General features: G+C 41.8%; 1 long non-coding RNA gene across 2 annotated transcripts in view; it reads right to left on the reverse strand.

Annotated features, from left to right (window-relative positions):
• Positions 1-17,249, reverse strand: part of LOC112545969 (uncharacterized) — a 406,153-nt gene that overhangs the window by 26,782 nt on the left and 362,122 nt on the right. For both annotated transcript variants that reach the window (XR_012901069.1, XR_012901068.1), the window contains exon 4: positions 14,689-14,848. This is a non-coding gene — a long non-coding RNA (uncharacterized LOC112545969). The remainder of the gene's footprint in view (positions 1-14,688; positions 14,849-17,249) is intronic.

Consider the following 17,249-nt stretch of genomic DNA (forward strand, 5'->3'; position numbering starts at 1 on the left):
CAGAATTTTAAGCAGCCCTTTTTTTTGTTTGTTTGCTTGTTTTTAACGGTTTGTAGACAAAAAGGTCATGACCTCTAACTTATCAAGGGAGATTAAAATTCTCTTTCTCTCCGTCTCTCTCTTTCTGATGATCCTGCCCTGCTTCTTAAAAAGAGATATCAGCCAACTCAACTTCTATGAAAAATTAATAATTTTCTAAGGAATATATGGCTTAACATTAAGGATGAAATCTACCTCTTTGGCAAAAGTTATCAGAAGGTTTAAACGAAACTTAAGTGCTTGAGATGTCTTGTGTTGACCTCAGGCACAGAGGAGACCTCAACTGAAAAGGTATGTTATGGGTGAGCTGCAAAGTCTGAAGCTTCCATTTGGTTTAACAATAACACAATGATGACAAAAAAAGTTGTTAGCTATTGGTCCAGATCTTTTAGGCCTTTTCTTTCAAGACCAAATAAAATGCTATATATTCTTTGAACCAAAATGTCACAGATGTGTGTGTGACAGAGGAAGACCAGGTGCCAGCTCATGCCAAAGACCTGGGCCTCATTGAAGACTGACAGATGCAGCGCTCTGAACCACTCTAGGTCACTGGTGTGTTAGCATTGTTTAAACAGATGTTAAATTGATGAGAATATGTTTAGTGTTTAGACCACATAAATAACTTGCAGTACGCTGCACGTATTAGTCTCACTTATCTGTACCAATAGAATGACTGATTGCAAATATATGCATTGTAAACTTCTATATCTGTGTAATTCACCAAACAGGAACCATCCCTCACAGTAACAACATAGCTGCCAGCCTTAATTATTCACAAAACAATAGACAACACTCAGATATCCATCTCAAACCCATCGACAAACTCACCCATTTCATCCTCACCTATAACAGTTTTATAGTTAGCAACAAATCCTTTGTCCAAACTGAGGGAACAGCCATGAATATTAAGTTGGCTCCCCCAATAAGCCAACTTCTTTGTGAGCCACCTAGAAAAAAAATTCTGGACAAATGCATGACAGACCCAACAATACACTCAAGATACAATGATGATACTTTTATCCTCCGAACGGTTGACTTAAACTCCATCATGTATTTCCATGACAACTTCAACAGATACCACCCATCTGTTAAACTCTCTCTGGATTACTCCTACTCTAGCTGCAAAGGCAGAAACCCTCTGCCAATATTACCTGGGGAATGGGGTGAATTCCTTCTCGACTCCAATATGGCAATCAGTTAGACCCTATGTATGTGAGGAAGACCCAGTAGCCTGACACTTGGGAAAGAATTCTCTCAAGTAACTCAGAGTCCTCCCTCACTAGTGTTCCATCTCAAGCCACTGGTGATATTTGCTACTAACATTTTGACTTTTTGTCCAGATTTGGGATGAAAACAAATGTCAAAATATCAAAATTTCCCAGAGGGTGGCAATTCCGATTTTAGTGCTTCCACTTTAAAATTGTGCTTAAGTTCCATTGACTTCTTGGTATATGCATACGTGCTTTCTGGAATCAGATCTGTATGCCCAAACTTTCTTCATACTTGGTATTATACCAAACTGAAATGAATACTGTGAGATTTAAAGAGCATTCTCAAATTCTTTTCTATGTACATCAATACTGCCCCCATACCTTTTACTGCACCCAGGGCTGAAGTATCTTAAATTTCTTACAGATACTATTCTGTTGCAACCCTCTCTTAGGGCCTCAGGGCAGAGGGCTGGGGAAGCTGTAATATAACACTACTTATAAAATTTAAGTGTGGGGTAAAGTCTAGCGGGAGGGTCAGGGCAGGACAGGAACTTGAGAGGTGTGGGATGTGCAAGAGGGACAGTATTCAGAAACTTTGTTTTGCCTAGCTCTACCTCTTGTGCTGTCTGGGTAAGGTATGAAGGGTACTTTGTAAAGAAACTTGTGCTCCTTATTTTAATATCAGATGTTTCCCGGTGAGTCTCTGAGGATAGATTATGAGAAAATGTATAACCTACTGAGTTCACTTATGAGGTTCAGAATGGGTCTCACGGAAAAGGGAAGTTGGGATTTTGCAGTCTTCATGTCAAAGAAGGATGCCAGACACTGAATCTGCTTAGCTACCCTTCCAGCAGTCTCCCTCCCCTCCCCTCTGCCCCAAGATCCAGCCTTCTGTGGCCAGGCAAGAAGCCACTAGCCTGCCCAAGCTGTTTCCCCACAGCCACTGCAACCAGCTGAAAAACTGGCTGTTTGCCCAGCCTGGCTCTCTCTTCCTGGAAGAAGGCTCACCTGCCTAACGTCCGTGCCAGGCTGGGAACTGCAGCCTTTGTATACTGCGAAAACAGCTGAATTCCAACCAAAGAGATAAGGGACTTTGTGTCAAAGAACTGATTGGCCAGATGGGGAGAGCCGAGTGGCTTGCAGCTCATGAAAACAGCTGATGAGGCTGCTCATTCAGTTGCTGATTGGCTGCTAACAGTTGATCTTTCTCTGGGTGCTAAATCCACTGGCCCTTTTCTTACCAGAGCTGTGCACCAACATGCACTACCCTACTTTCACCTCTGACTGCACCATTGTCACGACTGAATTAAGGCAACTGATGGCACATGAATTTCAATACTCAGTGCTTGGGATGCTCTTCTAAAACTTATTCAAACTATCTGAATCTTTCTTATATAAAAATGGTCTAGAATTTGGAAAAGGTTTTAAGATGTCTGAGGCGTCTTCTGATATTTCCGGTTTCTCTAGTTTCTAAACGGGTCACGAATCTTAAACAAATAGCCTCTCCGGTGATATTTCTCCTCCTCTTCCCCCATCCTTCCCCACCATTCAATTCTCTTTTTCCCCCCAATGTGGTCTCATTGTTCTTTTAAAATGTGGTGACTCCTACAACTATTTTGAGTTAATTCAGAATTTTGTATGACAAAACACCTCACTAGTGGTTACAAATGCAGTTCAATGGAAATTTGAAGGGCACTTCTTTCCCTTTCACGTTACAGTCATAAACAATTAGTTCCAAAAGTTTGCATTATGGGCATCTATTATATTGTATATCCCCACTCATTTGAAATACTGGATATATTGGGGTCATGATTTTAACCATATCCTCCTTCTTTCCTGGGTGGAGCAGGTACTTCAGAAAAGGATCCTAGTTTTCATAATGTATCTTATTTGCTTAATAAACAAGCATTAAGGTACTAATAAAATGATATTTGGGGGCGGATTTGGATTAAAATTGGCAGCAATCATGGTTTTGGCAAGGAGGGTTATCTGTTGGTGTATTTTTGAGCTTCTTGCTCATTTTACTGGAATGACAACTTTCCTGTCCTAACAGGGATTTCGCAAATAAAATAAAATAAAATAAATGGCAATCAGCCTGAAAATCTTTGATAAGAGTAAGTGGCAAAACCACCCCTCAAAAGAGCTTAGTTAAACCTCATAATGTGTCATCATTTGAATGCTGCTTCAAATTATTCCTTCCATGAGTAGTGTAGGGTTAAGAGAAATTGACACACAAATACTCTGCTGAAGCACTATCAAGGTACAGCACTAATAAAGTTAATTAACTTTGCAAAGTAGGAATCACTTTTGAATGGACTCAATGACCCACTGTAGATTATACCTGTTGTGAAACTGATTTAAAAAAAATAAACTATAATTGGAAAAAATATGGACTGTATTCTAAAACACCTATACCCTCCAATAATAGATTGGCCCAGGAGATTAAAGATTGCATTTCATATGGATAAGTAATTACATATGTGGGCATATGTGTACTATGTGGGCATATGTGTGCATATGAACGTACTCCCTGGAAAAGTAGTGTTCCATTCCTTCCAAAGGACTCCAAAGTGAAGAAAAAGCAAATATTTATACCTGCCGTATATTCCTAGCACGTCAAAGAAAACTGTCATAGCTTGAACTGACTCGATATTCATAGTAACCTGTATTAGTCACCTAATGCAAAGGGATCTCATCACTGTTCCACCACCCCCTCCAGCTCTGCCAGGGTCACGTCCATTTCCTCTTCCTTCCTGCCTTGGAGGCTGCATTTTTCTCACTTGTAAAAGCAGTTTCTGAAAGTAATGGATATAATCACCCTTCTTGTGTTGTGACTTACATGTTACGCTCTGCGGTTGCACTGACGTGGCTGCATGAAGAGTACTATCTTAGCCTACCAGAAAGCCTGTATACAGTGTGCGGTGATGAATACACATGTGTCTACTCTAGCACTTTCGTTGGGATAAATGAAAAAAATTAATCTACACCCCAAGCAACATAAGTTACACAGAGAAACGCACTGGTATGGACAGTGCTATTTCAGTAGGAGGCCTTCTCTTGTCAACATAGCTACCTCCGTTCACTGGGGTGGTTTAGTTAAGCAGACAAGGAGAAGTCTCTTTCATGTTATAAGGCAACTCTATGGGAGATCCCATAGGGGCACAGCTGCATCAGTACAGCTGTCTTCCAGTTATAACATCTTGGTTTAATAAATGGAGAGAAATATTGTGATGGAAAATGTCACCTATGAAACAAACACCCTAAAAATTGGAAATTTTGCCCAACCACTAATATTATAACTACTTCAAGTGACTGTGCCCACAAAAGCTCATGATACCATCTACATGTTTTGTTAGTCTATAAAGTGCTACCAGAGCATTTGTTGTTTTTTTCTGTAACAGACTAACTCAGCTACCCCCTGAAGCTACTTGTTATTTGTATTGCAATGGCAAATGTAAAGTCCCCAGTCTGGGTCCAAGCCTATTTTTCCTGGCTAGATGCTGAACAACCAAAACCAAAACAGACGCTGCCTTGGAGACATTGTAATTATAACTGGGCAGGAAATGGTTTCAATATCCTGTGAAAATTTTCAAGATATCAGAAAAAAGTCCCACTCTCACCTCAGACCAAAAAGTTAAAATCTCAAAAATATTCATGAATTGGAAATCTTTCCTGAGAAAATTTTGGTTACAATAAAATTGGCATTTTCCAAAGTAAAACTGTTTAATTGACATTTCTCAGCCAGCTTTATCATCAGCAGGGATGGCATCCATCACAGGCCCTAGGGGAAGGTGTGTGGGGCCATCTCTGCACCCTTGGAAGGGATAGGAACTCCAGGGCAAGGAATGGGACTGGGGGCAGAGAGCCCTCAGCACCACCTGGACCATGCGAGCGCTTTCCCCAGACTTCAGTGCTTCCACTCCAGTGGCAATTCAAAGGGAGCTGGAGCTTTGGATGCCACCGATGCCACAGTAGAATTGCTGGGCCCTGAGATAATTGCTCCCTTTGCCCTCTCATTGGTGAGCCTGCTAATTATAATCTAATTCAGTATGCAACAGGTGAATGTGACCAACGAAAAGATGGCGGGGATAGAGAAGATAAGGGCAATGAGATGGAGGATAATGAGGTTACGTGAGTAGTTAATTTGGAACTATCAGGAACCTTCTTTACATTATGTATGTGAGGCTTGAGCACCCCTCTCCCCACCCACCCCCCTCTCTCTCTCTCACACACACACACACAAACAAAAACAGTTCCACCTGCTTTCTAGGCTGTAAATCAATTTTTTTTTATTATATATCACCGTTGTTGGTTGACTTCTTGTCTGCATCATACAGACTGGACGATGAGGAGGACAATAATCTTACCGCTTATTTGAGAAAGGGCCTTACATGCGTAGGGGGCAATATGGAAGAAAACACATTGGAGCTAATATGAGTTTGTGACTTCTTTGATTATGATATGACCAAAAGATATCATCTTTCAGATTTGAGAAGGAAGTAGAATGTGGGGAGATCTTAGAAAAATTGTACTAAAGTAAGTTTTGGAGGGTTTTATCTTAATTTTAATTTATTTTATTTTTCATGCATTTATGTATTTAAGGCAAATAGTAAAAAACCTTTTATCAGGCTTCATATTACTCCTTTTAGAATAAGACATGCTGTGCTTTTTCCTGGCCCTCCAACTCCATGTTTGGCTAATCTGCTATGGGACTGGAGGGCAGGGTGACATTTACCCCTGCAGGCCATTTAAAATAGGCATTTTATAGCGTATACTTAACTATGAGGCAAAATTGGGAGTCACATTGTGCCCTTTCCTTCTTCATTAAATAGTCTACCCAATGGTTTGAGCATTGGCCTGCTAAACCCAGGGTTGTGAGTTCAATCCTTGAGGGAGCTATTTAGGGATCTGTGGCAAATCTGTCAGGAATGGTACTTGGTCTTGCCATGAGGGCAGGGGACTGGACTCGATGACCTCTCAAGGTTCCTTCCAGTTCTATGAAAGTATATCTCCATATACTACTATACTATTGCAGTAGGAAGAATTCCAAGAAAGATAATCATAATGGAATCTGCCCTGATAGACAGATATACACAAACACACTACAGCCACACTTCCAGGCTTACATTATCAAATTCTGTTAAGTAGGAGTCTGAAACTCTAACTAATCTCACATAAAAAGTTAGAAATGCCCACTCTCTTTAAAATCAATTCACCACTGTGTTCACCAGGGTCTCTGGAGATACACATTAGGCCAGATACAGGAAGGTTATTGCATCACCATTTCTGTGGTTATTATTAGCAATTTCAAATGTTAACAAAATAAGGGCTTAGATCTGCAACCCATACTCATTGCACGGGCACGCACAATGAATGGAATGGAGCTTTAAAGAAACATGTCTACACAACAGCTTTATTTTGGAATAATTGACATTATTTCAAAATAACAAAATGCTCATCTGCACAGCAAGCCATTATCTCAAAACAATGGCGAGCTGGAGAACTTCCTACTCCAACTCCTGTAACCCTTGTTTCAGGAGGAGTATGGGAAGTCAAAGGAAGAGTGTTCTTCCTTTGACCTCCTGCTGTGTAGACAGCGCCAAAAGCCAAGTTAAGCTCTTTCGACATGAGCTACGTAACTGACGTGGCTGAAGTTGTGTGGCTTAATTCGACTTTTCCCCTGCAGTATAGATGTGCCCTTAAGGAATGCAAGTCTCAGTGAAGTAGTGTGTTATTTTGTTAGTATGTATCTGCAAAAACAGATCTGTGGCCCAGGATTCCTCAATGTTTTTAATCAATGAAGTATGTCTTTTTGGGGTAAGAGGTCCATAATCTATGACCATGGTTAGAGATTGTCTGGCTGGCTCTCAACAAACCCCCTTGAAGTCATCAGCAATATAAACGTTTTCTTCTTTAGAAGGAAAAAAAGCTAATAATTGAACTAGCATTAAAAATCAATAAACAAACAAGACCATAATGTAGATTAACACTGGGAATAGCACTGTTCTCTACTCTCCTCATGGAGGTGGTTTACTTAGAGCACTGAGAGAGAGATCTCCCAGTGCTCATGCCACAGCCACACTTTCGGTTTAAAGTGCCGCCATGGCTGTGCTTTAAACATTTAAGTGTAGACAAAGCCTTAGTCACTCAGAGGTATGAAAAAGACACCCCTGAGCCACACAACTTACAGCAAACTAAGTGCTGTCCAAACCATGCTATGTTAGCAGAAGAATGTCTGTCACAGTCATAGCGTCTGCCTCTCACAGAGATGGAATAATTATGCTGACAGGAGAGCAGTGTCTTGTAGGGATGTAAGTGACTAGTCGGCTAGTCGATTGCCTGATAAGTATAGGCTTATCGGGTACTCAAGTTGACTTCTCGCTTCCCCCCACCCTTGCTGCCTCTGTATCAGAAGCAGCAAGGGTGGGGAACAGGAGCCAGTGATGGGGGGAACCAGCTTAAAAGCGAATTCTCCTCAGTACCAGCTCCGTGGGGGGTGGGAGTGGTAGGGGAGGCAGAGGCACAGCAGAAAATGGTGGAACAGGAAAATGCGTGAGCAGGAAACGCTGCTTGCCCTGGGTTCCTCGCTGTGCCTCTGCCTATTAAATGTAGTAAGAGCCCCTTGTGGCAGAGGAGCAGCCAGGATAATGAGTTTCCCACCCCACCCATCGACCACTTGATTAGCCCGTTAATAGAAATGTAACACCTCTAGTGTCCAGTCATCATGGAGCATCTTCACTAGATGTGTTATAGCAGCACTGTTCTGCTGTTATAGCTCTCCTAGTATAGACCTGCCTAAAGAAAAACTTGAGTTTAAATCCACACAAGAAACTCTAGAAATATCCTTACTGAAATTGATTTCTTTTATAAACATACTGAAGTTTTCAGTCTCAAAACTGGGGAACAATTATGGTCAGAAATGTTTTACAGAAGATACATGTTACTTCCAGTTTATGTTTCCCCTGAAAGATGAAACCTTTGTTGTTTCTCAAATACTTTAACTGGCATAAGCTTCTTTTAATATGTATATTTGAAAATATTTTGTATCTAAATGCAAGCAATCCTTCCTATAATAACTGCCTGATGTTGTTAAATGAGTAGTAAGATGTTTTATGTGAAAATATAGCAAGGTCATTTGCGCTAGAGTAATTAGTTATATAAGAAACCATTTAAGTTACATTATCATTCCAGAAATTGACTCATTCCAGAGTCAACAACTAGACTAAAGACTTTTTAAGTGTTGTTTAGCTCTAAGAGTCTGCTTTGAGAACTAAAATCTCTTATATAAAAAACAATTGTTGGACTCCCTGAAAATAGAATTTCATTTCCTGTCAAACTCTAATCAAAGTAAAAAAAAATCCCAGAAAATGGTCTCAATAAAAAGACAGAGAACTAACTTTTAAAGTTATTTGAATCTTTCCTGCCAGGAGAATCACAAAGGCCATTAAAGGACTGTTGCATATTCATTAAACAGACTAAATATTCAGAAACTGAAAGTGTCATCTAAGCCAACTCCAAAGACAAGGAGCCAATGTAAGAGTGACAGCAACCAACTTGCATCTAAATAAGCATGACAAAAGTGAGGTTTTTTTTAATAAATTCATGACAATAAGAAAGGTATAAAAGACTCAGGGTATGACTACACTGCCACCCTAGTTTGAACTAGGGTGGCTAATGTAGTCATTCGAACTTGCAAATGAAGCCCGGGATTTAAATATCCCAGGCTTCATTTGCATGTTCCTGAGCGCCGCCATTTTTAAATGCCCGGTAGTTCAAACTACCTGTCCATGGCTACACGCAGCATTAAGAATTAGGAGCTTTAATTCAAACTACCTAGCCACGTGTAGCCACGGGCGAGTAGTTCAAACTACTGAGCATTTAAAAATGGCGGCGCCCAGAAACATGCAAATGAAGCCCGGGATATTTAAATCCCAGGCTTCATTTGTAAGTTCAAATGACTACATTAGCCACCCTAGTTCAAGCTAGGGTGACTAGTGTAGACATATCCTCAGTGAGCTCACACTCACATACCCCTGTTATGCACTCCACTCTCATTCTGCCCATTTCTATGGGCAAGCTACCACAGAGATAAAAACAGAAGACTCAAGAAGAAACTAACCTAGGTAAATTTCTACAAAACTTCAACATGGACTGATGAGAAGCTAACAAAGACATTGTAAAAGGATTCAATTTAAAACTCATGTAATGACTTTGTTGGAATATTGAAACATTATTGTGACTTCAAAGAGTAACAGCTTCTCCAGTTTGTCACTAAATGGTTAGAGCATGAAATGCTGCAGAGATAGAGGCCAAACACTGGTAAACAGAGAAACAGTGGGATTTAATTATATTTAAAATTCTTAATATTGGTTAATCATCTGTCTTCAGATAGTTCCTTAAATGAACTTCAGTTTCACAGGATGTAAAGTCTGCTTATTTTGACAGCTATAAACTAGCTAGTTATTTATTAATAACTAACAGGTCCACCTGCACTAAACTTGCGCCAGTGCAATCTCTGATAAAAGGTCTCCAGGGAGAGCTATAGAGAGAAGATTATAAGTGAAGTAACCAGTTATCATTTGTGTTCAGTAATGTGGGTTGTTTAATGTTCCTTTTTGTAAAATACAGTTTGGACCTCCCTGTCCGGCACCCTGGGGACCTGACTGGTCTAGACGAGGGATTTTCCTGGACCAGGAAAGGTCATTTCTGGACCCCCTGCATCTCTGGCCCAACTGCTGGCTTCTCGCTGGCTCCTGCTACCCTGCACATGTGCCGGCCTCCTGGTGCCATGCTGGGCAGCCTAGTGGCTCTTGCATGCCTGCCTCCTGCTGCCATGCCTGGTAGTCCCACTGTGTCCACACACCAGGGTCCTGCTGTCCTACTGAGCAGCCCCACCACCGCTGGAGTGTGTGGCTCCCATTGCCGTGCACTGGACTCCTGTTGCCCTGCCAACCTGCAGGTGTCGCAGGCACTAGCTCTTCACCTGGACTTTCTGCTCTTGGAACATCCGTGAGTTTCAGTTTAGAGAGTTTCAACCTGTACTCAAATAGCCATGATTAGCAACTGTGATTATTTTGCTTGGTCTTGGCCATGGTGTCTTCTAAAATACATAAAATATTCCATCTAAGCCACACCCCTGAGTTGGCTATACCAGAAAATATTAGGAAGAGCAGACCTACCATTTCTTGCGTCTGTAAACTGACTATTTCAAAAAAATTCTTAAACAAAATTACTTGGGGTCCAACAATTTAAATCTGCCCCTTTTAGCCCCACAAATCCAAATGACTTAAGGGTATAATGATACTAGCACTCTTCATTGTACAGTGCATTTTTGCCTCAGAACACCATACCTGCCCCTTCCAAATGAATGCTACCCAAAAGTTTTGACCATAAGAAAGAAAAGAAAAAAATTATAATGGACATAGCCAAGACACATAGCTATGGCTATTATAAATTTTTCGTATTTATACAGTGTCATCAATGTGCATGACTTTTTACAAATGAAAACAAACCCATAACTTGCATGCAATGTGCGTAAGACTTTCCTCAGTAAGGGGTTATAAACAAAGGGTGGAGCAGAAACAAGGTTAGCAACTGTGAAAGATCATGAGGTGTGTTCTTCTTACACAAGGTTGTCATGACCTCTGCTCTGTACCTGAGTAGTGGATTGTTTAGATCCTTTTTATTGGCTACCTCCAAGGTAAAGGCAAAAAACCACTCTTGGAAGGAAAAGACTGGCAAGCAATCAACCGAGATGAAATGGCAGAACAAAAGGGACGAATGGGGGACCATCAACTAAAGATGAGAATTAGGTTGGGACAGAGCCATACATGTCCTTAGAGAGTTAAGATGAGGAAGAAGAGTTTGAATTAATAGATTCATATATTTCAAGGCTAAAAGGGATCATTGCGCTCATCTAGTCTGACCTCCTGTTTACCACATGCCTTAGAACTTCCCCAAATTAATTGACAGAGAACACCTTTCAGGAAAACATTCAACCTTGATATTAAAGTTCTCAGTGATGGAAAATCCACCATGAGCAGGATGACCTCATTTCCCGATGCTGAATATGGGACACCTGGTAAAAGTGAGTTCAGTGGCAACCAATCAGAACTATGCAGTACAAACATTCAACTTAACATCAGGTTGGCTGAGCCCCTGTTAAAAAGAAATACTGTGTAACTGGAGTCTTTTTATTTACCTTCTTATCTTTAAAGTTTGCATGGGAAGAAGTCACACACACACACACACACACACACACACACACACAATCCCATACACCTCTCTCAAACTGAAGTGGGGATGACCAGCTGACCTCAACCCTCCCTGTCCAGTGCTCTCCACCCTCCAGCTGCCCCGTGCTCTCCACCCTCCAGGCCTGGCTGGGCCCCTGGGATGGACCCACCTCTCCTGGTACCTGATGCCACATCTTCTTGAGACAATTGGGGGAATTCAGGGTCACAGCTTCATACTCTTTCTCCTGCAATGGGGATTTGGGGGCATGAGAGTGGGGAGTAGGGATGACCTAGCCCACGCCTTTGCATAGGTCATGTCTTCTCCCCACACACACTAGAAGCAGCTTGTCCCTTCCTGCCCGCACAGTGTGGAAAGGCAACTAACACCTGCTGGCCACCGACATAACCCAGCCACCTCCTTTCCTCTGGCTATAGCATGGACAGGAAGGAGTTAAGCCCTAAGGATGTGTTGAACAACAGGGCACAGGGCATCTGATGCAGCTTCAATGAACCTAGTGAGAGGAGACTCCGCAGGGGAGCCATACCTAGGGGACAGAGCATCCCCACACTACTTGAGAGCAGAAGCTAGGGTGGGGGAAGGCATGAGGAGAGGGAGCTAAGCCCCCATGGGGGTTGCTGTGGAGCCTGCAGGGTCAGGACGTGAACAGGCTATAAATTGCATCCCCTGCTCTGCCCCCACCACTCCAGAGCTCAGTTTTTAGGGTGGAGAAACTTCCCCATGGCAGTGCTATGAGACACTTTGGCACATTCAGAACATGGCTCCTGCAGGCCAGTATTCATGGCAAAGTCTCTTGAGCTTTCCCAGGGTGCCTGCCCAACCAGAGGCAGTGGGGGAAGGAAGGAGCCTGCCAGCCAAGCGGTGGGTGATCTCAGTGCTTCAACCAGGGGCTGGTTCTCTGCAGTGATGGGAGTGGAACAAACCCACTGTAAGAGCAGTAGGGCTGGAGAGGTGAAGGGGCACCATAGGGGGAGGACACAGAGAGGAGGAGCAGAAGGGCAGCACGTGAAGGGGCCAATGTGTGGACAGCAGAGGTGTCATACAAGTGACCACTGCCTGTGTCTGCACTGACCAGCCGCTGGCTGGAAATGGGGCAGTGCAGGGCCTGCTGGCCAACAAGCGGCACCACAGTGGGGACTGTACCAGTGGACCAGCAGAGGAGTGGGTGGCCCTGCACACCGCAGCTTTGTCAGACCACCAGACTTGCACACTCACCCCAGCATCAGCTCATTGGACGTTTTCCTCCCTCTGCACACACGCTCACCTCTGATTTGTAGGCAGCTGGTGAGCAAGAATCCAACCAGCAGCAGGACTTGCCAGTAGTGATGTGGGGGAAGAGATGGAAAATATGTGATGATCTGCCCATTTTAAAGAAGAAGTTAGCACACCTACAGGAACATTTAAATATGGGACTGTCTCTTTAAAAATAGCATGTCTGGTCACCCTAACCATGACCCTTAGTAAGTTATTCCAATGGGTCATTTTTCTCACTGTTAAGAATTTACACCTTATTTTCTGTCTGAATTTCTCTAGCTTCTATTTCCAGCCATTGGGTTGTATTATACCTTCTCTGCTAGATTAAATATTTGTTATAGATTGTAATCAAGTTATCTCTTAGCCTACTCTTGTTAAGCTAAATAGACTGAGCTTCTTGAGCCTGTTAATATAAGGCATATTTTCTAATCTTTTAATCATTCTTGGAGCTCTTCTCTTAATCTTCTCCAATTTAAATTCTTCTTGAAATGTGGACACCATAATTGGACACAATATTCCAGCAGTGGTCACACCCGTACAAAAACAAAACAAAAGAACAAATGTAAGCCCCATGTAAAATAATCTCCCTTCTCTTGCTCAAGATTCCTCTGTGTATGCATCCAAAAACTGCATTTGCCCTTTCAGCCAGAGCATCTTACCAGGTGCTCATGTTCAGCTGATCCTTCATCATGACCCCCAAATCTTGTTCAGAGTTATTGCTTCCCAGGATTGAGTCCCCTCTTCCTCTAAGGATCACTCACATTCTCTGTTTCTAGATGTGTACATTTATATTTAGCCATATAATGCATATTGTTTGCTTGCATCCAGGTAACCAAATGATCCATATCACTCTGTACCAGTGACCTTTCATCTTCATTATTTACCTCTCCCCCCAGTTGTTGGGTCATCAGCAAATTTTATCAGTGAGAATTTTATGTTTTCCTTCAGGTCATTAATAACATTTTACATAGCATAGGGCTTTGGACCAATCCCTGCAGGACCCAACTAGAAACTCATGCATTCAGCGATGATTGCTCATTTACACTTACATTTTGAGACCAATCAGTTAGCCAGTTTTAAATTCATTTACTGTGTGCCTTGTTAGTTTTATAGTGTAATAGTTTTCTTAATCAAAATGTCATGCAGTACCAATTCAAATTCCTTAAAGAAGTCTAATGTTACATCAACACTATTATCCTTATCTGCCTTTATCAAACTTGTAATCTCATCAAGAAAGGATACCAAGTTAGTTCGACAGGATCTGTTTTCTATAAATCCATACCAATTGGCATTGATGATACTGGCTTTCTTTAATTCTTTATTAACCTTTTCTTGTATCAGCAGCTCCATTAGTTTGCCCATGTCTGACTGCAAACTGACAGGTCAATAGTTACCCATGTTATCCCTTTACCCTTTTAAAATATAGGCACAATATTAGCTTTCTTTTTCCAGGCTTTTGGAACCTGCCTGGTGTTCCATGACACATTGACAATCAACATGAAATGGTCTAGCAAACCAAAATGTCTCACTTTAGTAGCCACTGTTTAGAAGCCTCCTAAGACACTAGTGGATTAGAAAGAGTGTGATCATACAGTCTGACTGCATCATCTTCCCTCCCCCCAAATACAGAACATAAATATTCTTCTGTTTCCTACATTATTTATTGATTATTCTGTCCTTTCATCTAGTAATAGAAAGTAATAGAAATATGTAAGGACAAAAGAAATCAAAGCAGAGATACTCAGGGGATGACAGTCTGATTGGCAGGTGGGTAAAATAATTTAAAAAGCAGAATGCTGAATGGATTGGAGTCTGCAATGGGAGAGTTGGGCGGCTATAGAGCAGATGATTGCCACTGCAGTCAGATGAAGTCAGTGTGGGTCCATAGGTGCACCATGACATCAGGTCCCCCCATGACCTTTCCACTTACTTGAGTCATGTTTCTAGGCTCTTTCTCCTAGGGAGGCAAAGAGACTGTAGCAAGGAGTCCACTTTCCCTGGAAGCAGTAGGGCCAGTTATAGGGCTCTTTTCCTTCTCTTGCAGAGTGGCAGGGACAGCAGAAGACAGCAGAGGCTCTCCATTATTTAACCTAGGCATAGATATATCAATTAGCTGGGTCAAGCCTCTGTACTCCTCCCTTCCTACCACATGCAGAATCTTCTATGGGGCAGGTGTTGGCAAAGTCCTAGCTCCCAGATGAATGATGGGCTTAAAAAAAAATAAGGCTATCTAAAAAAAAAGGTAAAGGTGGGGAGGTTAGAGTCAAGAACTGCAGAGAAATCCTCTGGAGATGATAGACCGGAGCCTGGAGATCACAGGGTATGTCTACATTTGAACCCTCTTTTGAGAGAGGGATGCAAATGCAGCTGAGCAAAATTGCAAATGAAGCACGGATTTGAATTTCCCGTGCTTCATTTGCATATTCGCATTATGGCACTATTTCAAAATAACAAACACTGTGTAGACGCGGTTATTTCGAAAGAAAATCCTTCTTCCAAAATAACTGGTAAACCTCATTGTAGGAGGAATAAGGGTTATTTCAGAAGAAGGGTTTTCTATCGAAATAACCATATCTTAAAAGCATCTGTTATTTCAAAATAGCGCCATAATGTGAATATGCAAATGAAGCGTGGGAAATTTAAATCCCGGCTTCATTTGCAATTTTGAATGTCTTCATTTGCATCCATCTCTCGAAAGAGGGTGCAAATGTAGACATATCCATAGAGAATTGTATTGTAGGGAAATGGGTAGGAGGAGTGAGAAGTGTTGGTGGTGATTAAAGAGAAGAAACCGGGACACTAAAGTCTAGACAGTTGGGCTATTTTAGGAGGAATCCTGAAATAGCTACTCCACATCTTTTAAATGAGCCTGTTATTTCAAAATATTTTTCAAAATAACAGGCATGCTATTCTGTAACCCTCATTGCATAGTGCAAATTGCATATCTTATTTTGAGTTTAGAGTGCTGTGTAGATGCACCCTAAAAGACCTGCAAGAGAGCAATGGGTAGGCCCACTGCTTAGTGAGGAGGGAGAAGCAGTAACAGGAAACTTGGAAATGGCAGAGATGCTCAATGACTTCTTTGTTTCGGTCTTCACCGAGAAGTCTGGAGGTGTGCCTAACGTAGTGAATACAAGCAGAGAGAGGGTAAGTTTAGAAGATAGGATACACAAAGAACAAGTTAAAAATCACTTAGGAAAGTTAGATGTCAGCAAGTCACCAGGTCCTGATGAAATGCATCCCAGGATACTCAAGGAGCTGATAGAGGAGGTATATGAGCCTTTAGCTATGATTTTTGAAAAATCATGGCAGACAGGGGAGATTCCAGAAGACTGGAAAAGGGCAAATATTGTGCCCATCTATAAAAAGGGGAATAAGAACAACCCAGGAAATTACAGACCGGTCAGTTTAATGTCTGTCCCAGGGAAGATAATGGAGCAGGTAATTAAGGAAATCATATGCAAACACTTGGAAGGTAATAAAGTGATAGGGAATAGCCAGCATGGGTTTGTGAAGAACAAGTCATGCCAAACTAATCTGATAGCTTTCTTTGATAGGATAATGAGCCTTGTGGATAAGGGAGAAGCGGTGGATGTCATATACCTAGACTTTAGTAAGGCATTTGATACGGTCTCGCATGATATTCTTATTGATAAACTAGGCAAATATAACTTAGATAGGGCCACGATAAGGTGGGTGCATAATTGGCTGGATAACCGTAGTCAGAGAGTTGTTAACGGTGCTAAATCCTGCTGGAAAGGGATAACAAGTGGAGTTCCGCAAGGGCCTGTTTTGGGACCCGTACTGTTCAATATCTTCATCAATGATGTAGATATTGGGATAGAGAGTACGCTTATTAAGTTTGCAGATGATACCAAACTGGGTGGGGTTGCAACTTCTTTGGAGGATAGGGACATAATTCAAAATGACCTTAGCAAGTTAGAGAAATGGTCTGAGGTAAACAGGATGAGGTTTAATAAAGAGAAATGCAAAGTGCTCCACTTAGGAAGGAACAATCAGTTCCATACATACAAGATGGGAAGTGACTGTCTAGGAAGGAGCATGGCAGAAAGAGATCTAGGGGTCATAGTGGACCACAAGTTGAATATGAGTCAACAGTGTGATGCTGTTGCAAAAAAAGCAAATATGATTCTAGGTTGTATCAACAGGTGTGTTGTAAGCAAAACTCGTGAAGTCATTCTGCCGCTCTACTCTGCACTAGTTAGGCCTCAGCTGGAGTACTGTGTCCAGTTCTGGGTGCCACATTTCAAGAAAGATGTGGAGAAATTGGAAAGGGTACAGAGAAGAGCGACAAGAATGATTAAAGGTCTAGAGAACATGACCTATGAAGCCAGGCTTCATGAACTGGGCTTGTTTAGTTTGGAAAAAAGAAGATTAAGGAGGGACATGATAGCGGTTTTCAAATATCTAAAAGGGTGTCACAAGGAGGAAGGAGAAAATTTGTTCCTCTTGGTTTCTGAGGACAGGACA

Source organism: Pelodiscus sinensis, chromosome 2 (assembly GCF_049634645.1).
Source record: "Pelodiscus sinensis isolate JC-2024 chromosome 2, ASM4963464v1, whole genome shotgun sequence".
NCBI lineage: Eukaryota > Metazoa > Chordata > Testudines > Trionychidae > Pelodiscus > Pelodiscus sinensis.